Below are 23,719 nucleotides of genomic sequence, written 5' to 3' on the forward strand. Positions count from 1 at the left end.
CTTGGTTCAGTCACACAAGCTGGCTCTGAATGAGCCATCACAAGCTTCATAACTGTTTTAGTGACATTTACAAAGAAATACATACTGCTTTAAGAGTCTAGGCTGGTATATGTCTGGACTTGCATGAGGTGGATTTACTGACCTCCATTTTGGGAATTGCTGGTTCTAATCATTACTGCTGTCATTTTTCTTTTTTTTTGCCCTACAGGTGAGGCTCCAAGCTCTTCCACATAGCAAGTTCAATTTGTGCTTTTGTGCCATTCTCCTTGAATACCAATGCTCTCTGTAGTAGCTCCCTCTCCTCACATGACTGAAGGCACTAACCTTTACCAACTTGCAACTTGACATGCTGATTACGGTGGATTCTTTTTTCATAAATAAATTATTTTTTATCAAAGTCTCTCTTATGAGAAACAATTAAATGATAAGCACAACCTCGATTACAGGAAAAGTTATAATTTGTAGAAACCTCATTTAAAACAAGGAGTGAAGATTAATTTTTCTTGTATGTACGTTGGTCAAAAACATTGAAATACATAAGGCACCAACTACAGGTAAGGATCTTCAGTGACTATGTACTTTACGTGACAAGTAAGAGTTCGCATGTAATACCATACCAATTCTGGTATTATTGCACCCTAAACCAGTCAATAGCCACTGTTTTACTTCTTCATATAAAAATAACTTAATAATCTTGTGCCACTAAAAACAACCCCAAAAACCTGTACCTTCTGAGTACCTCTAAGCATCTCTTAGAAGTAATGAAATACACAGACTTTGTTTCCTACACATATATGCAATCACAAATCTATCTTCACAAACTTCAGCATCTCTCTCTAGCTCTGTGGTATTTTAATTAGGTCACAAAAGCAAAAGAAAAAAGATCCACAGGCATGGCTTTAATCTCAACTAAGGTATGAAACATACTTTCAATAGAAATTCTATTTTCAGATATGACTGCTTATTTAAGTCTTGGACCACAAAAATAGTATACTTACATTCCATACACATATTCACTTAATTAATTGGTTTATGTATAATAATGAATGGTGTTGAAAATATTTTAGCAAAACTTATCACTCAAATAATCAGGATACGGAGTGTATGAAAAACAATGTATTTTAATAGCACTTCCATTACTGAAGATGAATATTTTCATAGAAGGAGATTAATTTGGTCATTGCTAAAAAATTAAGTTCTAATAATTGCTTTTCAAATGTTTTATAATCAGTTGTGAAGGCAAGTCCTTACATAGCAAATCACTGAATTCAAATACAGCATAGAACCATAGAATAGTCAGGGCTGCAAAGGACCTTAAGATCATCTAGCTACAACCCCCCTGCCGTGGGCAGGGACACCTCACAATAAACCATGTCAACCAAGGGTCTGCCCAACCTGATCCTGAACACCACCAGGGATGGAGCAGTCACAACTTCCTTGGGCAACCCATTCCAGTGCCTCACCACCCTAACAGGAAAGAACATCTTCCTTATATAAAATCTAAACTTCCTCTGTTTAAGTTTTAACCTGTTACCCTTTGTCCTGTCACTATAGTTCCTAATGAAGAGTCCCTCTCCAGCATCCCTATAGGCCCCCTTCAGACACTGGAAGGCTGCTATGAGGTCTCCACACAGCCTTCTCTTCTCCAGGCTGAACAGCCCCAACTTTCTCAGCCTGTCTTCATACGGGAGGTGCTCCAGTCCCCTGACCATCCTCATGGCCCTCCTCTGGACTTGTTCCAACAGTTCCATGTCCTCTTTATGTTGAGACACCAGAACTGTACACAATACTCCGAGTGAGCATCATTTCTTAGATTCTAGTATGATGGCAAAAGAACATTATAAAAATGTTACTTATGCAGCAACTTTCAGGGAAAAATATATGTTCTACATTTTTTTTTTCAGCATAAGGAAGATTCTAGTTTTTATCATGCCAATCTATTACTGCTAAAGTGAAAACCTCTTCTTAAGTCTTTCCCTTTTATCCTCAATGACCTTTCTGGAAGTCTCAGGTCACAAATGATATTACTTGGTGACCTGAGATTAGCAGTCATTGAAAAGTAGGCTACATATGTATTCTGCCTCCATTGAGCAGAGATTTGATAAAGAAATGCTTAACAGAACCTCCAGGTAAAATGAAAAGTTTTCTGTTATGTGCAGGGAGGAGTGAAATACTCAGCCATTTTAAGCAACAGAAATCTCAGGATCCTGGAAAATCCAGGCTTTGTTTATATTCAATAACACATTTAAAAAATATGCACCCTAATATTTAAAAATTTGAAATAGTTTAGGCTGAGAAAGTTGGGGCTGTTCAGCCTGGAGAAGAGAAGGCTGCGTGGAGACCTCATAGCAGCCTTCGAGTGTCTGAAGGGGGCCTATAGAGATGCTGGGGAGGGACTCTTCATTAGAGACCGTAGTGATAGGACAGGGGTAACGGGTTAAAACTTAAACAGGGGAAGTTTAGATTGAATATAAAGAAGAAATTCTTTCCTGTTAGGGTGGTGAGGCACTGGAATGGGTTGCCCAGGGAAGCTGTGAATGCTCCATCCCTGGCAGTGTTCAGGACCAGGTTGGGCAGTGCCTTGGGAGATATGATTTAGCATAAGGTGTCCCTGCCCACGGCAGGGGGGTTGTAACTAGATGATCTTAAGGTCCTTTCCAACCCTAACTATTCTATGATTCCATGATTCCATACTTTCTTAAAGTAAAATAAGATGTGTAGATACAGACAGTGAACAGAAAAATCCATGAGAAACTGTTCAGAGATAGTGTCAATTTTGTACACCATCACGCTAAAATGTAGTCTATACTGTCTGAAGAAAAAGTGTTGGCAAGGACTTAAACACACAAATCCCAAATACACTGAAAATGTACAGTGATTTGAACTGCGACAAGCTTGATTCTGACATTATTTTTAAGAAATTAAGAATTGTACTTAAGGTGGGAAAGTACAGGAATAATTGTCAAAGCTCTAGTGCATCTCAAGCAATTGCTCTGGATATCTTTTCTGAACATGTGGTCCATTATTTGGTCACTGTATCTTAGAATTAAAACAAACTCAAAAGATTACAAGTCTTATAATGTACTCATAATTCCTGATTCTGCTCAGACTCAAATATGAAGTTTAGCTACCTTCAGTAATTTGAGTACCCACAGCAAAATACATCTCTTGACTTCTGAAGTATTTTAACCAACTTTCTATTTATTTCTATTCACTTTTTTCCTCAATGTACAAATAAGAGACATTGCAGATAACAAGTGACATGGTAAGTGTGTATTTCCATTGTCTACAATCTTAACTAAGCCTGGCAGACAGCATGCTGGTATTGATTTCCTTTTTCTCTTTACTATTATGAAATACTTAGCATGTTCTACAGTGATTTGAGGCTCAAGAAAACCTTAATTAGGATCACATTTAATAGGACTAATTTCTAATTTGATATGAAGAAATCAGACTAGATACTTTTTATGCCAGTCCCAGGCTTTTGCAAAACTTCCTGTGGCATAGCTTGTAGTACAGTCACATTTTACACAAATACAGTGTTCTAAACATTATCCTCTTTCCCTGGAACAGATAAAGACACATTATGTAAAAGGTTTTATAATCTATGAAACTCTCCAACGTATCTTTGAAACAACAATATATCTCTCATTATTAGGTCACTATGTCAGATCAAAACGGCTAATAGGAAGCACACAGCAGAGCGGAACATTTTTAAGCATCAGGAGGTCAGATCAATTGACTCTAACAAGAATCCATACAGAGTTCTACAGTTTCAGAGCTACATAAAGCGACATTATGTAGTTCCAAAATACTGCTTTAAGACAGCTGAAATATGCAATTATTCATATTCATGCTAGTGAAAGACCATTTTAACAAGTATAACGCTGTTCCCCTCACATGGTCAGGATACACAAAAGAGATCACAGGGCCATTCAGATTTACATAGAAACAGTTTTGCTATTCTCATCCAAGTAAATTACAAGGGCTGGATAAAAGAAAAAAACACCCAGCAATCAATGAATTGAGCACAACCCCACAAGGCCAACAACAGAATAAGAGCAAGACGCAGCTTTCCCATCTGTTGAGCTGTTAAGTCATCCATTATTTCTACTTATGAGGAAAGCACAAGGAGTGCCTGGGCATCTCAACATTTGTCACCTAACCCATGCTGTTAACTGTATGCATTAGTCGTGGACTTAAATTTGGTTCTAAAATTATTGTAATACTACATTACATTTCCTTTTAAGAAGTGCTATTGCTTGTTCTCCTGCTGAAAACTATAGAGTTACACCAAATAAATCACATCAATGCCCTCATATGCAAATCAAAATAGCATGAGCATTTTACCTGTGGGCTGGCAAATACCACAAAGTTCATTGCTACATCAGTTTCTGTTGAACCATAAAACACATCAACATTTACTACATGGATTCCAATTTTTAAACCTTTAATAATACATTAGCCGTGTCCATTTTGAGGAAACCAAATGAATATAAATGTAAAAACCTGAAAGAGAATTTCAAATAATGATCGCATGGCTAAGTACTGTAACATGCAAGATTCATATTTTATACTTAGTCACTTTTTTCCATCAGAAAGTACGATTTATAATTTAGAGGTGTAGCCCTATTCTCAAAATATTAGGGTCTTGCATTATAAATCTGACACCGAAAAACTTTCTTCTTAAAACACAAGTTCTTATCCACAGTAATCAAAGTCTGACTTCAATTTGCACAATGGATACTTAGGAACATATAATTATGAAACTGTGCTGTAATAATATAGAATTAAAAAAAAAAACACACCCAAACAAACCAACCAAAAATAATGACACTTGGAAGCACAGATACTTAAGTTATAGTATTGCACTGCAATGATTTATGACTGTTTATCTAGAGAATTGTTCTTGCATTGTGCAAAGAACTGTAAAAAGAGCCTGCCAAATTGATGCATTTCTGAGAACTGAGGTGCTCCTCTCTTTCCTACAAGAACAAAACGTGTTTCTCAGGTAGAAAAAGGGAGGCAGGCTCTCACCCAGCCATCGTCTTTCCTCAATAAGATCTGCAGAAGATGATGCTCCAAGGACAAAGCCAGCAGTCACTGAACCTCAGAGAAACCACCTTTTTCTTGTTTTCTCTTCTGGGGCATCACTGTTCAGTGACTGAACAGTGTAAGTTAAGCAAAGGCCCTAAAGTAAGGTAGGAACAGAGAACTAATGCTTTGGTTTACTCTGCTGGGAGAAGTTAGAAAAGAGGATGAAAAACAGCATCCTATTCATTTATTGTGCCTATTAGTTTAAATTCCTGAACATAAATGAAATAGGCTTCTCAATTTCCACAGTGATTGAGAGTCACGCTTATGAGACTTTAATCTGTAACACTGTTTTCTTGCCTGTGACAATAATAGCTTGATAAACTCTTGACTTGCTCTATGCCACTGAAGCCTAATGACAGGAAACACTTTTTCAGAAAAGTGCATATTTGAGCAACATTAATAGATTTGAAGACAACTTACTTTTCAAAGCACCAAAGACAGCTCGGCAATTATCTTGTTGAAAACCAAAGTATGATGACAATTAAACAGAACACCAGATGTACAAAATGACATTCTACTCTGAAAGTCATTCAGCAGCAGTCAGATTTAGATAGTTTCCATAAGGAAACTGTACAAGAACTGTGAAGACTGTACAGAACTTTGACATTTAGCAGTACAAAATTCCTGAACTACTTGTGCTGTGTGGAGGGTCAGATTTCAAAATGCAGAGTTACTGAACACCAGGGCAGGATCTATTAACACCACAAACATCAAGAGGCTTTCCAAACATGTTTCAGAAACTGTTCAAAGCTATAAATTCCACATCACAGTGAAGTCTTCAAAGGGAGAACAATGGAACACCTTTAAGATGTGATCACTGCTGGTTCATTTGTGTTCACAATACAAGCTCATACCTTTGCTCTATTTAAATAGCTGCACATTTTGTCTCTACAAATCCAAGTGGTGTTTATATGGCACTATGACACTTCCAACTCAGTAAACAAAGACAGTGTTGAATGCTGACTAAATCACAAGCCAGAAACCCATCTCCCTCTTCCCTTCCTGCCCCAACCTTAGAGGCAAACTGGTGAGAAATGAGGTATCTCTAACTGCATGACAAGTGGTGCATCTCAAGTGGTCCTGCAAAAATGACAGTGAGTGTTTGTATCAGACTTAGGGAGGGACCAACTTCCTCAGCCTCGTTAAATTGTTATTGAAAGAGAGATACTTTCTGCATGCTTGATGCTGCTGCTGAAAAGAGAAAGTTATTTCTGTTCTAGCAGAAAGAGCATGATACTGTATATCTGCTGCCAATATTGCCAAGTTACAAGGTCAGGTCACAATGAAAGCAGTAAGATAGGCTTGCTAAAACTGAGAACTTGAAAGGTCAAGACTTTATAAGAAGGCAGAATTCTTTTGCACTACTTACATATTGCATTTTCAAGGAGATTTTTAACATAACCAGGGGGATTATCTTCTCAGAGCGGTGTTACTTGCTAGGTTTTATGTCCAAAAAGACAGTGTGTTCAGGGTATTTCAGATGATGCTCCAAGGAAAAAAAGAAAAATAAAACAAACCCAAAACCAAGCCACAAATTCTAAATACAGCCGTAAGCTGGCAACCTGCATCCTAGGAGGAAACAACTGAGTATGTTGATGGCTACAGCTGTCTTCAAAATACTGCTCCTCTTGAATCCATTTCTGTTCCAATACACCACTTTATTCTGGGTATCACTCCAGTTTCATGTCTCATTTCCCCAGTTCCTTTAAAGTGATTAAAAATGCTCCTGGAACCACTCTTTCTGTGATTCACACGTGCAATGAACTTGTAAAGCACTGCATTCTCTTGGTGTTGGCTGTTGTGGTGTTTTGGTTTGTTTTTGTTGTTTTGTTGTTTTTTTTTTTGTGGGTTTCATTGTTTTTTTTTCCTCCTTCTGTTTTTTGCAGGGGGTGGAGGATAGTAAGAACTTTCAAACCTGGTTTCCCTCCAGTATGGTTGCATACAGAAAGATCTGCCTTTCCTTCTTAGTCTCAAATAATGAAGAAAAATGCCTCAAGTCCTAGTTTGCACCTCTGGAATTCCTTCATAAAAATTAGGCAAGAAAATACTTTAGAAAAAATAGCAAACAAGTCCCACTGAGCAAGATGAGAAGATGCAGAAGAATTCTGGATGTCCAAGTCTATTTGTCCATTGCAATGGCTCATTTGGTAATGAATCATAGAATAGTTAGGGTTGGAATCATAGAATCAGATAGGCTGGAAAAGACCTTTAAGATCATCAAGTCCAACCATTACCCAGGACTGCCAAGGCCACCACTAAACCATGTCGCTAAGATACTCGTCTACATGTTTTTTTAACACTTCCAGGGATGGTGAGTCCACCACTTTCCTGGCAGCCTATTCCAAAGTCTGATCACCCTTTCAAGGAAGACACTGTTCCCAATATAAATTCTAAACGTCCCTTGGTGTAGCTGGAGACCATTATCCTATCACTTGTTCCTTCGGAGAGCAGACCAGTCACCTCCTGGCTCCACCTTCCTTTCAGGTAGTTGTAGATGAACTTGCAAACATTGATTATTCATCCTAAAAATATCTTTATTACAGTTCTTGTAATAAGAACTGCAATAAAGATATTACAACTTTACCATTTGCTACTTTTCAGCCATAAGTAAATAAAATACTTTTCCTCCATGAAATATCCTTATCTGAGGAAGTACAGAGAACTAATCCTCTCTTTGATCTCTGACAGATGCCACTACCAGAAGAACATATGAAGTGGGATGCACATGAAAGAAAAACCCTCCTGGAAAAAAGTGTTATAACCAGCCCAAATAAGCATGCCAGGTGCAGAAGTGCAGAAGCCTATTAAAGACAGGAAAAATTAAATTAATGTTAAGAAATGGATGTAAGGAAGGCAATGTTAGCTGCCTTAACATGGATAACACCTTCAGAAATTACAGTACACAATAGGTTTGGTTGCTTTTTTTTTTTCCCCTAACAGAAAACAGAATTGAAAAGTATCCATGCATTCAGATGTATCTCCAGAAATGAGTGCATCAAAATGTGATCTTCCTCTTCAGATCAGCAACTGAAGGTTACTCTCATTATTTTTAATAGCTAGCCCCCATATCTTTATCTCGCTATGAAGCATATTTGAAGATGTGGGGAAGTTCGTTATAGGATTCAATAAATATATGAAGAGTATGTATAATACAGGAGTGAAACCATACAAAAGCAAAAAGGAGATATTTTCCCAAGAAAATATGGGCAAGTACTCTTTTCCACATATTTTCCTGTTGAAAATGTAGTCTAATTTTATGAAGATCTTGAAATTAGCAACAAATATGAATTTGAGTAGTTATTCAGAACGTCATGCTGAGAGTACTCTTGCCTAGACACACCAAAAAGGACCATTAAACAGAAGAGACCAGTAGCCCACATCACTTTTTATTCTAATTATGACTTTTTTTTTACATTAAGATAAGTTAGATCAGATATGAATTAAGGTGATTATCAGCAATCTGAGACAACTGAAAGGCTAGAAAAGGCACTGCTAAAAATTAAGAGTCCCAAGAAGGGTGACCAAAAGGTCCGAAAGGTATCTCAAAAGTCATTCCAGAGGAGGACAGCTATTTGGGGAAATGTATTCTCACCATGGTACATATAGTGTTACTAGAAAGACTTCTGTGAATGTTGAATTCGCTTACAAGAAACAAATTAGCAACACCTCTCCCTCCCCCCCCCCAAAAAAAAAAACCCACAAAGACCACCACAACAAAATGAAACAGAAAACCAATACAACAAACAACTGAATGCCAAAAGACAACCTCATTCTCCAACATGGCCTTATCCTGGACTGTGAAAAATTATATTAATAATAAAAAAAAAAAACAAACCCCACAGCTATAAAAACCACGTACTATACCACTTTTTTGTACACTACTTATAAATAAATAACATTGAAGTGATGCTTCACTCTCATGAGTGCAAGAACAGATTAATACAGGGTTGAGAGGTTCAGTTTTATTCATAGCCCTGTTTAAAAGAGCACCAAATTCAACTTCCTCTCTAGAATTTTCTTGGAACTAGTTTTTCTTGAAAGCTCTTTCAGACTTTGTCTGGCTTACTGCAATGTGTCTGCGATAAGCTCTCATGCCCACCGTCTCCTCCACTTGCACATCCAGTCAATTACCCTTCTGAGCTTACTCATACTAAAAAGCATGTCTTCATTTTGGATGGTGAAGTATACCTGAGCTTGGAAGTAAAGCCAACACCAATTCATAAAAGCAGCACAGCTGTCTTTAGCATGTTTTTAGAGAAAAGCAGTGGTTACATTAACTTCAACGGTACTTTGTTAAAATCACACCACCACAAATGCAATATAACATTCCTGAATTTTAAGTCTGCAGAAGATTCACGTGAAGCTTAGAGAACAGTGTATTAGCATAGGTATAAAGCAGATGCCAATTCAACCCTTATTGCTATTTTTAATTTAACACACTGTAATTTCCAGCAAATATTATATAGTCTTAAATGCATAAAATCAATCTAAATCATAGCCAAATTTCATGTATTTCTTAATTACTTTTGAAACACATATGCATCACATTACACATGAGGACCTGACCCTTTCTAATGCTGCTCAGCCCATGTACTGCTATTTCTCTACTCTCCCTATAATTGCTTTTGTTTCAGCTGAGCATATTTAGGTACAAATTATTAGATGATTAAATGAATGACCATACTGAGACATACCAAAGTCCATCTGGTCTCAAATCCAGCAGCAGCCAAAAAATTTATGTCTGTGAAAGAAGTTAAGAATAACGCAACTACTTAATGGCTCTTTTCAGGTACATCTCTCAGGTACCAATGCAGCTCAGGAACCTCCTGAGCAGAGTGGTACCTTTGTGTGGCAGAGAAATGACAAGTGCAAGAAGGTAGCCCAAAGCTGTCCTGCAGTTAATACTCTAAAAGTTCACAAAAACTGAAAACTGATAGAGAAAAATATTCGTGTGTGTGTTAGAGAACCAAATAAAAAGTAGTTGTTCTACTTAAATAAAAACCTTCTTCCATGAAAATATTTTAATAAAAATCTTTGAGGAGTTTCAAGTTAGGTATTTTTATTTTTCTTAATCCTAAAGTGTGAAACCACAGTTCCGTCCTGCTTCCATGTATGTGTAGCCAGTCCCCCAACTCCACCGATACCTGTGCCAGTACTGTATAAACAGATTTAGCCCCCCACATTAAAAAAATAATTAAATAAAAGGCCCAACAAAAGAAAAAAAAACACTCTACACACACGCAGATGCTGTTTAATTCGCCACATTTTTTATGCAGAGCTCTCTTTGTGAAAACAGCTATTTTTTTACTTAACTGCTTATGAGCAAAATTATCCTTTAAGTGATAGACATTATATTTTCTGAGATATCTTATAGAATTAAGATATGCAAGTTGGTTCAATGCACTGTCCCTTATCTATGCTGACAGCCACAGAAATTCTGTCAGGATCCCGTATTTTACTTCTTCTTAGTTATACCATACTGCCTCAGGATTTCTGCACTTCAAGTCATCAACTACTCCTAGATTATCATCTTCTCAAACAGTATTGCGCAATTCTACCCTTCAATGTTGCATATTCTCCTTCTGCTGCTTTTTCTTAAGCATTTGTAGATAATGTCCCATCTTGTATTACATGGGTGAAAACCTACGGTTGGCAACACATTATTTTAATGCTGTTATGTTAACAACACTTTCTTGGGATTACGGGGTTGTCAGAAAGTCATCTGGCAAGGGTTTAGTCAGGGACTGCATCCAGAGGTATTCTAATTTGACAACTGGAAATCTCTTTGTCAATTCTTTCAATGCTCAGTTTAATGCTGAAAAAAAAAAAAGAAACCAACTAAAAAAACAAACACCTAAACGAAACTCAAATTTTACTTATCATTTGATTAACAGTTCTATCATTACTGTTAGCTCAATTGATTCCTTTCTTTTGAACAGCAGATTATGAAACGGACCATAGAAATACTGAAAAAGCTCAAGGGGAGTTGCAGTTGTTGGCAGCATCATGATTACTTAAGGACATGACATGGTTACTTAAGGACATCACATCAGAGAGGCAGAATGAACGCACTTTTCTTGTGAAAAAAATCCATCACGTACTTGGAAGAAAGCGACAGTTATGTTAAGGATAACAAATAATCCTTCACAAAGTTGAAGCCATGAAGAAAAAAAAAAGCAACAAAAAAAAAAGCAACAAAAAAAAAAAAAACCAAAAAAACCCTCACAAAAAAAAAAAACCCACAACCCAGAATCAAGACCTGACTGATTCAATACGAAAGTGCTGTCAGGCCAAAAATTGTTTAAAGCTGGTCTCTAGGTCCAGCGTCAGGTATAAAAGAAGCACTAAGAAAAGATAAGGTGATAGCATGAAAAGCTAAAATACGTCTAGCAAGCATTTTGGTAAGCTCAGTTCAGAGTGGTCAGGAATAATCTCAAGCTGTCTGACATTTTGGCACTGTGAATTGCCTGTTTGAACTTCATCAGTAATTACAGTGTCTATATGCATATTGAAGACCTGTTACTAGAAACCAGGAAAACTGCTAAAAGTAGGTGGTGTAATTTCATCTTTAATAAAAGATTTTCTTTCCCCATTTTTTATTTTTCTTTCCCCATTTTTCATTTTTCTTTCTTCCAGGGGAAAACCACAGAAGCTTGAATGTTTTACCTAAGATTTTTTTTTTCCCTTCCAAAATAATAAAATGAAAGACATTAGCAGCCAAGAGAATCTGACAATAAGGGAACTTTCTGAAACAAGGTTTTGCATATCTCACTTGGCAGCTGGCAGCAGAATGTGACAAATGAGAATTCTCACTCCAAGCTGCTGGCTGCCAGTCATGAGTTATCTTACTCCTTGCAGTGAGAGCAGACCACAGAAAAAGACACAAGCAAATAGGCCACAGATAGAGGGAAAAGACTGGGGAGAAAAAAGTCAAAAATAAACACACTCCAAAAACAAATAAACAAAGAAACCAATCAGCTGATGAATACAGTGGTACCTGGACCCTTGATGCTTTATTTGGTATTAAGAATTCTTGTGTCACATTATCACAGGCTCTAATGAAGTTTATACAAAACTGAAAACACAGTCCTTGATATGGGTACATTTGAAGCGTGTCAGTTTTTAATTGTTCTTTCAAAGAAACTCATGACTGAAATGGCTTATCATAATGCAAGGCCTACAGCTAAGCCCGAATGGCACCTACCAGACTGCCTTCTAGTTGTGATATTACCAACTTCTGAACATACCCTGGCCAAATGAACACTTTTCCAAGCTGACTCATGAACCGTGCTCTCCATTTCCCTCAAAAAAAAGAATTCAAGTGAGGAACAATGTCTTTCTCAACTTGTTACATATGATATTGTCCTAATGTTTTCTGCATTGTAACTTACCTACTGGTGAGCTGATTTATTTTTTCCAGTCTAAGAGCCCTCTTCCCAGTCTTTTAACTATTCCAAGACCATTGATTTGGTCTTAGAATTTAAGCATTCATGTCCCACCCACACTACCCCTATTGTCCCCACCTCAACCTGGCAACTGGTAACCACAGGACAGGTGAGAGGACATTGCAGCATTTTCAGAAAGTCATTTCCTTAGTGGAAATCACTGCAAAACCAATTTGTTTTCTAAGCAGTCTGAAGAGTTAGATTGGGTATTGCTTTCTGTATCTTCCTTAAGCACAGTACCTTGTTCAACCCTTCACAGGGCCTGCATTTCCCTCTGCAGCAGAAAGCAGGATGCCAGAGGCCAAGTTTTCCTTGCTGCAGCTTTGAAGATTTTAGGGTTAATGCTCAAAAGGAGGGAGCCAAAAGGGAGCAGACCCTCTTAGGTGTCTGCATTGCTCCCAGCATCCCTTTTAGCTGAGGTAGTCTGGCTCCAAGTACCCTGAATCACCTCTCCTTAATTTTTTTATGGTAAAAATACATGGGTATTTTTATGGTCAGTTTCTCTGAAGTTTGAAGACGCCACAGATAAAGAAATAGCTAGCACCCCCACCTATTGGTGAGAACAGGTAATTTTAAGTTATTAATTTGTGTTATTTTATTTAAACTTATATTTGTTAATAGTTCAGGGTTTAGGACATATAATCTATTCCAAAAGCTGAAGACTTTAGTATGTTTAAGACTAAAATTCCTGAAAATGATCAGTGGCTTGCTAAAAACCAAGACATTAAAAAAAAAAATAAGGGAAATAAGTACTAAGGCTTTTATAATCCTTTTGTGCAACAGTAATGAAAGCTGGGAGCAGAATACCATATATATGTGGTTTCTTAGGCTTTTCTTATTTTGTTATTTGGATTTACTTCAAGTTTCGAATGACTTTAAAAGGTTACTTCTTGCTAGAGACTGCCACAACTACAATCCCTGAAAGGGATTTATGACTCTTCAGGCATTTCATAGCAATGTACAGGAACTTCTCAGAATAATACAAGCTTTTAGAAAGCAAAAAACCCAACCAAACCAGTAATGCAGATCATATGCAGTATCTTCTTAATACCTTGCAGTTGTGAGGATTCGACTAAGATTTACTCCAGTAAGAAAGAAAGATCGTGTGGCTGATTACTCTTGCTGTCTTAGATTATGGAGTCAGGACAGTCTTACTCAGTATTAGCCCCTGACATACACAAATTTTTATTTTATTTCTTTTTGCAGGATTAAAAGAGTATGAGATTTTTATTTTTTCTTTCAGTGATGCCATTATCTCCTTCTTACCTGTCTTTCTCTTTACCTATCACCGTCTTTAAGAGCAGAAACTCTGTGGATTAAGAAACACCTCAGGGCTGTGTTTGATCACTTCAGACAGTACATGCCACAAGATAATGTGCTATTTAGTTAAAACACTAAATTTTGCTGAGTTATTGACAACAGGGATTCTTCCAGTAATTCCTAACAGCATGAGATGTAAGTAAAGAACTTGCACATTTCCAAATAGCATTGTGAAAAGCTGATTCTTCTTTGGACTGACATCTGAGGTATAATATTTGAAGATATTTCTCAAGAAGAAGGATTAAGATGTCTTGGAAACTGATGCTTCCAATAACAGGAGTAATAAAACCTGGGATAGTACACTTACCTAGGCATGCACTAGTTGAGCAGTGTAGTAAGTGAAGAGCTGCTTAGAAGTACTGTTTTGAAAGATAAGTAAATTTTCTCCATCATTAATAAATAACACCTTCTTTTGAAGCACTTGAAATTTTGACTGACAACACTTGCTTAGGATCCAACGGCTTAGAACATAAAGTGCTGTTGCTGATGAAAGCCTTGCTGATGTCTAGTGAAACTTCTGTGTTTTCCCACATAGATAATGTCTGAGAAAATCTTGGATAAAGAAACAGAACAAATACTGGAGCTACTTATGTGCATTGGCAGTAAACCAGGAAGCTTTAAGGCATGTTCCTTGGATAACTTTTCCACAGTAAACCAGTTTCCTTTAGAAAAAAGCTATTTCAAAGAAACAAAACAAGACATCAGATATGAAAAGTTTCCAGAAGTTACCAAAATGAATCAATATATGAAAAGCAGGCAGGAGCAGAGCCAAGCTTTAAATGAAAAGAGATGTCACTTAGTCCTATAAAAAGAAAGGGACTTAACACCCTATTGCCCTCAGCAGAAGATTCAAAGCCATGTGACCATTCCCAGTCACGTTCTTTACCATCATGTGTCTGAATACAAACAGTTGTAGCCTACTGAAAAAGGTTAAGATCCCAGGGTTGTGTGAGCATATAACTGCATCTATTAGCTACAGTACTGGCACAGTTTAAAACAGCCATTACAGAAGTGTCCAAATTTTCTCAGACATCACCTACTTAAAAACATCCAGAAGGCACAAGCACAGTTCAATGCTCATTGTGCACAGAGCAGCCAAATTCTGATGACAACTCGGCCACCTATCTTGGGAGCTTACAACCACTGGAAGAGAGGGGCTCTTACAAAAGGTGATACAAAATACCTGGTTGTAGAGCCCTCTTCCTTCACCCTACCACTGTTATGAAACCATCCTTGCTCCTTGATCCTGAATGACCGTAGTCAGCTTAAGCACAGCATTCTACAGGCAAAGTTAAAGATTTTTCCACAAGTCATTTTACACATACCTATAGCAAAATTCATTTGCTGTTTTGTTGTTCAGGCAGTCTCATGTCCTGTCAATCCCATAGCAACATGCAGAAAACTTAATTTCACTGGTGTGGAATCATGACTATCAAAACAGACTGCTCCCTCAAAGCAGCCTGCTCTCATATCTGCATATAGATACTATTTTCAGAAACACAGACCTCAGCATCTACTGCATCCCCTTTACAGGCTGCACAAACACCACCTCACAACTATGGCTCGCATGCAGGTTTATATATCCTAATCAATCAGGCTGATTTTAATTAATCCTAATTGCCCTATTTAGGTTCCTGGCTAACAACAACACAGCAAAAAGGATTCCCTAAGCAGCCTAATTGACTTAATCAGCTCCTTAACAATCCTTCTTCGGGCCTTTAAAATGAACTAACCTCTAGTTCATTTTAATAAGCATATTGAAGAGGAAGATAAAGCTAACATCTTGATCCTAGGAGTCAGATTTCATCACTGCAATGAAGAGCATGGCAGGCAATAGATACCTTAGGATCCATAGATAGAGGAGGACTACGTTAGAAAGATGTGACCAGCTTTCTTCTATAAGCAATGGAAGAAGTTTAAAGAGCTCTAGCTACATTTTTCCCACAGGATTGTAACTTAGACTACATTTGCAGTTGTTGATGAGTCTTCAAAGGCTAATTGAAGGCAATGTAGGTATTAATATAGTCAATTAAACCCCCCATAAATTAAAATTACCCAGGTTAAACTAATGTGTGAAAAACTAGCCAGCATACAATTAAGCTGTGCATAGAGTTTTACGGGGCAGGGGGAAAGGGGATGAAAGCTAAGTGCGCACAATTTGGTTTGAAAGTGATCTGTATCTTACTTTGCTCAGAAAGGAAAAAGGTCACATTTTCAATATTTTTCTGTGTGCTAAAGTCACGTCAGATTTCAAGAACTCCAGCTGTGCAGCTTATTCATCACGCATCCCTCATTACTCTTATTTGTCTAGCAGTAGAAGTATTCTTGGTGCCTTACAGACAAATGGCATAAGTTCCTGACCTAAGAATTTAGTAATCTGGGGCTATAGGTCAAGATTTCACAGCCATTAAGTGTTTAAAAATATACAAGAATCTCAAAGACTTTCAGAATCACCTGCATGTTCTGGATTTTTTTGGTTTGGGGTTTTACTTTTTTTTTTTGTCAGTAAATTTTCCAGACCATTCTAAAGTACATAAGTACATGTAGATATATGTCTGCCACTGGCTCTATCTTTGCATCTAACACATGTAAATAGGACTTCATATTCACTCATCATTTCACCAAAGACACGAAGATCAGCACAGGGTTAGTATGTGTGAATCAAAATGAACAATCCTAATCAGGATTATGGTGCCAAAAAGTTTTACTTCTGATCCTAGTAAATATTTATTCCTGTAAGAAGTCATTAGTCCCCCATGAGCTTGCACATTCGCTACATGTTGGGGGTCTACAAGTGCAAGCTGAAGTAATGAAAGATCAATTGCTTTTGCAATTGTGTATTATTTTCTTTTAGCCTTCTGATTTATTATAAATATTAAATTATAACTAGGAAACATGAAATGAACTAACAAAACAAATTAAGTGCAGCATTGTTTTTCTTCAAGTTAGTCATCCAAGAAGATCAGAGCATCTCAACTGGCCGACTCAGATCATGCAGAGCGATGCTTTTCTTAATGGCTGATCAAAGTGCTCATCGCAAAGTTTTATATGAAAGTCAACTGTACCCTGAGCAAGCAGAATTTGGAATTACATGGATTAAACAATCTTTCTCAGAAAGCCCTACTACGCGTTAGGTACATTGAAGGAAGATGAGCAGCTGGATACACAGTTAAAATGTTTAATCAGAGAATCAGATTTTGAAGATCTGGTGAAGTATCTTGGCACTACTAGAACTTCAAAAGCACACAAGTCTGCCAGGATAAATTATGTATTTCCTTAACTAAAGAATCCCATATGTTATTTTTCTATTCAGAAAGGTAATGAGGTCAAATGAGAGGACTTTATTTTAAAGCCAGGGTAGAAGCAGATATCTAGATTTGATTCCTCAGTGAGGAAAAAAAAAAACAAAACACCAAAACAACCCAACATCCAACACGATCTGTATTTCAATTACGTGCTTCTATGGTAAATTTATTTTGGATCTTTCAAACACAAGAAATAATGTTTTCTTTGTGCCCCAAAAGCTACCTTTTTCAATAAAAGAAAAACCCAAACCCAACCAACCAAAACCAAACACCAAATACTACATCATCACACAACAGAAACACAGTTCCTGTGCAGCCTATTTTGTAGACTGTGCTCGGCCCCACTGATGACATCTCAGAAGAATTCCAACTAGTGTCCATGAACTGTGCAACACTCAAAACATGATGGTGTTCCTGTTGTTGCAATTATGTTTTTTTCCAAATGGGGTCCTAACTTTATTTTATGCTTTAAAATAAAGAGTAATCTATTAGCTCCTAAGCGAGCAATAAAATTCTCATTGATTTCAGGAAAAACAGAGTTGCCAAAGCTATTAAAGCCCCTACAACCATGTATCAGAGGGGGTTTAAACAGTTTTTCAGGAAAAAACACACCCAAACACCAACCCAAAATGTATAAATGGTTTCTGTATCTGCCTCCTTACACCTCACAATCACATTCTTGACCTGATTAAGTAAACTGCAGAAATCTTGCATTTGCCTCTTACCAGCATCCTGAATTACCAATAAAGACTTAAAACTTGACTTATACTGGGGATACGCTTTACTATGTTTCAAACCAACATTACAAAAGATGCATTTAAATTCAAATATTATTTGTCCTTCTCCTATACATTTGAGGAAAACATCTCTTAGGCATTTTGAAAGTTTTTAATGTTCATCTTTTAAGCTCACTTGGAAAATTCTTTCAAACTGATATGACAGTACGATTAATTCCTCTATAAAAGGCAGAAAATAATGACACAGTGTGTTTAGACTCTGCATACACATACACATTATTGAACTGCTGATTAACATCAAGATTGTGGATGTGGTAACAGCCACTTTGAATATGCATCCCTTCTAATATTTTTTAAAAGCTAAGACAATTTGCATTTCATTAGGACTGTGTTCACCAAAACAGACTTCAGAAACCTGAAGCTGACTATTTCTTAAACCCCCTACTCTGTAGTTTTACAGGACTTATTTAATGGAAATAATACACTTCCAGGCTCTGGATGAATTTCAGTGTGCTTTCTGAAGCCCAAAGAAATTCAACATCAGGTTACTGTTGAAATGAAACTCCTATAAGTGTGCTACAATCCTTCCATTCAATAAAGGTCAAGCTGTTAGTTGACTATCATTAGGCATAGTCTCTTGACTGCTTAAAGGTTATATAAATATTAAAGTTTATGAAGTCCGCTAGGAAAGTTTCTTTTCAAATATCTTGCCACATTTTTTTATCTTTTCCCAGAAAAAATTGTACATCATTCAAGAGGGTGAATGTGCTTTTCTTTTAAGACAAATGCCTGCTTTCCCATAAATAGCTTTATCTAAAATCACAGTGAGTGAAAAAAAGGACGGAAGTCAGCTAAATATGATTATTCGTATGCTTATTAAAAAAAACCCTAAGCCACTCTATGACTTTATTTCATTTATCTAGACTCTGAACAGTGTGGCTTTCATTATTAGGTTACAACAGATCAAGATTCACGTTCACACTAACGTAGCCCTCATTTCCATTTATATTAAACTGGTATTTGTTTTTTAAAGGAGGCACATGAATGAACAGAAACTTGCCCAATCTCTGTTTGTTCAGCTTGTAACTTGCACAATAGCAAATTCAATCTTGTTAAGAGGCTTATTCTTCCATTGTAGAAGTTACCTGAGTTGCAAGAAAGTTTGAGTCTGCATAGGCTACGTGTTCATGGCAAAGGAAATAACAAATTAGGAAAAGGAGGTTTTGACTTGCACTAATAAATTGCATAAATCCGCCTCATTTCAAATATCCTTTGCCTGTTTTATTACAGAGCTAAGAGAAATGCCCTCATTTGACAACAGCAAATGGGAGTTCTTCTGACAACACACACTGTAGGAATAATAATGAAATCACACACACCCTCTTCCACCAATTGCCAAGGCAATTTGTCACTTGAACATGTGTCTTTGCCCACCAATCAGGGAAATAAGTACAAGCCAGCAGTCCTGGTGTGATACTCTGGGCACAAGCAATTAATGAAAAGGCTATCGTTGATCTTAATTGTTCACCTGAATTATGTTCTTAGCTTGGTTACTTACAGGTTCTGTATCATCCTCAGCAAGCTGTTAACATTCTCTTTAGAGTTTTCAACTTCCCTGTTTGTAAAATGAGAGAAATAAAGTAGATCTATCTCATAAGGATATAGGGAGCCTTGTTTCTGCAAGATTTCTGAGCCTGAGCTTTCAGTAAGATTACCTGAGCCAAGTTATGGGACTAAAATACCTGTTGAAACAAGTTTAGTATCTTGTAAATCACACCGATGTCCTTGAACTAAGTGTCCAGGGGAAAAAATAAAAAAATAAAAACTGTAAGCTTCTGTTTATTTGCTCTATTTTCCCCAGTAACAAGAAATAACAAAACAAAACCAAACAAAAAACACCCAATCCCAACAATGTTCCTCAGTGCTGATCACTTATTTCGGAGCAAAACAAAAAGGATCATTCAGATATGTGACTATCATGATCCTACACCATGCAACTCAGATCATGATTTACAACAACTGAAAGTTATTTCCATTACAATCTCCACCCCTGGTCCCTTTGGGCCGGGTTAGAGGGTTTAACATTACAATTAACCCCTCCTCTTGCTCCTGGCCTGGCTAGCTAATAGGGGTTCCTGCTCTGTCACGGGCTTGCGCATGGCCACACGCTTTGAAATGTTCCAACATGGCCTTATGCACAGCCACTGAAACTTCAAGGCGTACCTGTTACAGCATGGACTTATCCACAGCCACAGATGATTTGAGGCATACCTCCTCCAGTGTGGACCAACCTAGGGCAACAATCTCTTCAGAGGCATGCCTGCTGTGGCACACACATAAGCACAGCAACAGACACTTTGAGATGTCCCGCTCTCACATGGACTCATCACAGGTCACAGCCCCTTCACCTCAAATTCACACTGAAGTTCTGACCTGTCCAGTACAGCAGCACAGACGCAGGAGCCATGCCCTGGCTGTCTGCCAGCCCAGGCGCATCATCATTGCTATTACCAAAATGCTCCCAGCACAGCAGATGATGAGCAGAGCAGCACTACAGCAAGCAACGAAAGCAGAATGGAGCCACTAACAAGCACTAGACTAATACAAGAAAGGCAAGGCCCCCAGGCAAGCACAGGAGCTTGCCATTTAAAAACTAAACAGCTATAAGTTCAATCTAGCGCATTCTAATCAAACATGCCATTACCTCAAACCCTTCGAGCCCCATGCTGGGTGCCCAGAAAGACTGCTGTGGTTTGATCCCAGCCAGCAACTAAGCCCCACACAGCCACTTGCTCAGTTCCCCAAGTAGTTTAATGGGGGAAGAGAATCAGAAAAGTGAGAAGAGTCCTGGGTTGAGACAAAGACACTTAAATAGGCAAAGCAAAACTTCACACACACACACACAAAGTAAAATGAGGAATGAATTCACCACTTTCCATGGTCAGGCAGCTGTTCAGCCATCCTCAGGAGAGCAAGGCACCATCTCAAGTAATGGTTATTTGGTAAGACAAATGCCATCACTCCCAACGTGTATTGTCTCATCCCCCTTTTCTCTCCCAGGTTCCCATGCCGAGCATGATGCCACACAGTCCGGGATCAGCTGTCCCACTGTGTCCCCTCTCAACTCCTGGTGCACCCTCAGCCTCCTCACTGGTGGGATGGGGTGAGGAGCAGAAAAGACCTTGACTCCATGTAAGTGCTGCTCAGCAGTAATGGAAGATCCCTGTGTTATTAGCACTATTCTCAGCGCAGATCCAAACCATCACCCCATACCAGCTGCTGTGGAGAACTCCATAACAATACTGACTGAAAGCATTCTTCAAGCTTCTGGTCACTTCACATTTTCTGTGGTTAGTTTATCATTTGTTTGGGGGTTTGAGGGGTTTTTTGTTTTGTTTTCCCCTGCAACATAGGTATTAGCTGTTTATAATTTTTGTTAATGAATGTGTCTCTTACTCATGCAAATAAGAAATCTCTTCAATTTCTTTAAATTTTGAACTTTTACAATCGCTTCTTCACATCCACATTTCCTTCTCTACCTCCTCCACAAAATCCCTAAATAACCTCCCACCCCACAAACAAAACAAAAATCGCTAAAAAACACCCACAAGATAGAACAGACAAACCCCCAAACAAAGCAACAAAACAAACAAAAAACATCCCCCCTTCCAACTCCCCCCCCCCCCCCCCCCAAAAAAAATCAAACAACCAGAAAACTGTGGGGTTTGATTTACAATAATAAAAATAAAAGTGATGTTTATCATTATGTTTTCAAATAAAAGACTAAATTGCCAAACAGAACATAATAGCAAACACCTAGAGAAAGCAAGAGCTTAATATTTCTGATATAATTTGTTTAATTACGATTGCTATTCTCTCAACTGAGGAGGACGTAAGCTATCTATAACTGTCAGTTACATATTTCTCAACAAGTTGAGAACAGTCATTTTCTAATGAAATAAGAAATCTTTAACTGTCCCAGTGAGGCTAAAAATGAGTTCTTACATTAAAATGTAAGTAAATACATAAATGCTTTTCTGTGCCCAAGAGCACCACTGAGAATTGGAGTGCTAGATCATTAATTTCTGTGAATAAAGAACATTCTAAATGTTTCTCTAAAGGAGTTTTATAAAGATCCAGGGGTCATTAAGATAGAAAGTTATCTTTTCCTCCTAGAAAGCTGACACTTTGGAACTTCTATGGAAATGACTATCTGAAGAAAGATATGAACAGGCATAAAAATAAAATGTTTGCTTAACCGTTAAGTATATCTTGCAGGCAACTCAGTAGAATGATGAAACTTTCTCTTGCTCTCTTATGCAAATATTCCAATTATAAATATACAGAAATTACAATTCACTGCGACATCAAATTCACATCGCACATCAGCCAAGATCTCTGCAGTTTAACCTTCTAAGCTAATGCTGAAGGACTGGTGAAATAAAACACGCCCAGCTGGGGCCTTGATCCACAAGATGTTGCAAACAATGTTTGCTTGGTATCCACTTCTGACAGTAATAGCAATCTATGATTGCTTCTTCCAAAAATTAGTTCACATTACAAAACTCAAAAGGAAAAATGGATCTTAAGCACATTCTGTATCTTCTGCCACATGGCCATTGTCAATGGCCTTTTCTGAGGATTTGTATTTACAGACACAGAAAATCATATGGAAAGATGAAAGGTGGATCAGCTGTCAAGAAGCTTAACAGTACATTGGAAAGGCTCTTTCTGGTGAGCCCATTAATGTTCTTCCATGCTGAGATCCTACCGATAGTTACTTGATAAAATTAGACTTTTACAGTTCACAAATAAAAGTAAAATTGTGGTGCTTCTGAACTATGATTTTTCTTAAGCTGTTGAAAACAGAGGGGGATAGAGTATACTTGAGATAAAGGGTAGGAGGGAAAGCACCTTCCTACAGTAATTGAGATGGTACAGACTTGGCACAGCTTATTTCCATTAACTGGAACATTCTGACCACAATAATTAAGTACAGTTACTACTGAAGGGCATTTTACATTATAACAATAAGGCATTTTAGAAAATGCCAGACTACTGGTTTTACCAAAATCTTGCTATCTTATATCCGAAGGAGACACTGTTCCCTACTTAGATGACAAGGCCTCTAGATTTTCCCCAATTTCAGTAATAGCGTATAGTGTGTCAAGAGGAAATACGTCAATCCTTTCCCTACCTGAATTTTAATCAACTTTGTATTTTACAACTTAACACCACCTCCCCAAATATATTTTTACACATGATACAGATTTCAAACACAGCACCTGCTTCTGGTATTAACCTTTCCTTGCTGCCCAGATAGTTTTAGATAATTAGTACATCCCTCATTGCAATATTTAATCATCTCTGCTCCTAGATCTAGGAAGTAATTAAAAATTCAAGAAGGTAAGCCAAACTTAATATTTAGTGCTATGTTCACTGCTAAATATTTCAGATCATTATTATTATACTACTTAGAACTTACATCACACACATTATTAATTATGTGAGCAAAACTAGGAATATGCCAAAAATCTTGTTGTCCAGTTGTAGGAAACTGGCCTTGTATTTAAGATACTTCAGGATCTCTAGTAAAACAAAATAAACAAAAAAAGCCAGTCAGCTGTAAGATTGCAAACGCAGACTGCAATAAAAAGCAATTGAATTGTAATCCTTGAGTATCACTTTTAATATACTGCCAAACACTGTGTTAATTATCAAAGTTATTATGCATCACACACCTTTCAGAGTTACAAAAATAATTGAATTTTCCGTGGAAATATCAGCTCCAAAGAGTATCATCACTAGATCTTGA

The 23,719-nt window shown here is 37.5% G+C and overlaps 1 protein-coding gene across 1 annotated transcript in view; it reads right to left on the bottom strand.

Annotated features, from left to right (window-relative positions):
- TENM1 (teneurin transmembrane protein 1) overlaps positions 1-23,719 on the bottom strand; it is a 579,532-nt gene that overhangs the window by 550,519 nt on the left and 5,294 nt on the right. The gene's annotated exons all lie outside the window — the stretch shown is intronic.

This window comes from Pezoporus flaviventris, unplaced genomic scaffold, assembly GCF_033815535.1.
Source record: "Pezoporus flaviventris isolate CSIRO_AGI_PZ_B2104156 unplaced genomic scaffold, CSIRO_AGI_Pfla_v1 ptg000005l, whole genome shotgun sequence".
In the NCBI taxonomy this organism is placed as follows: Eukaryota; Metazoa; Chordata; class Aves; order Psittaciformes; family Psittacidae; genus Pezoporus; species Pezoporus flaviventris.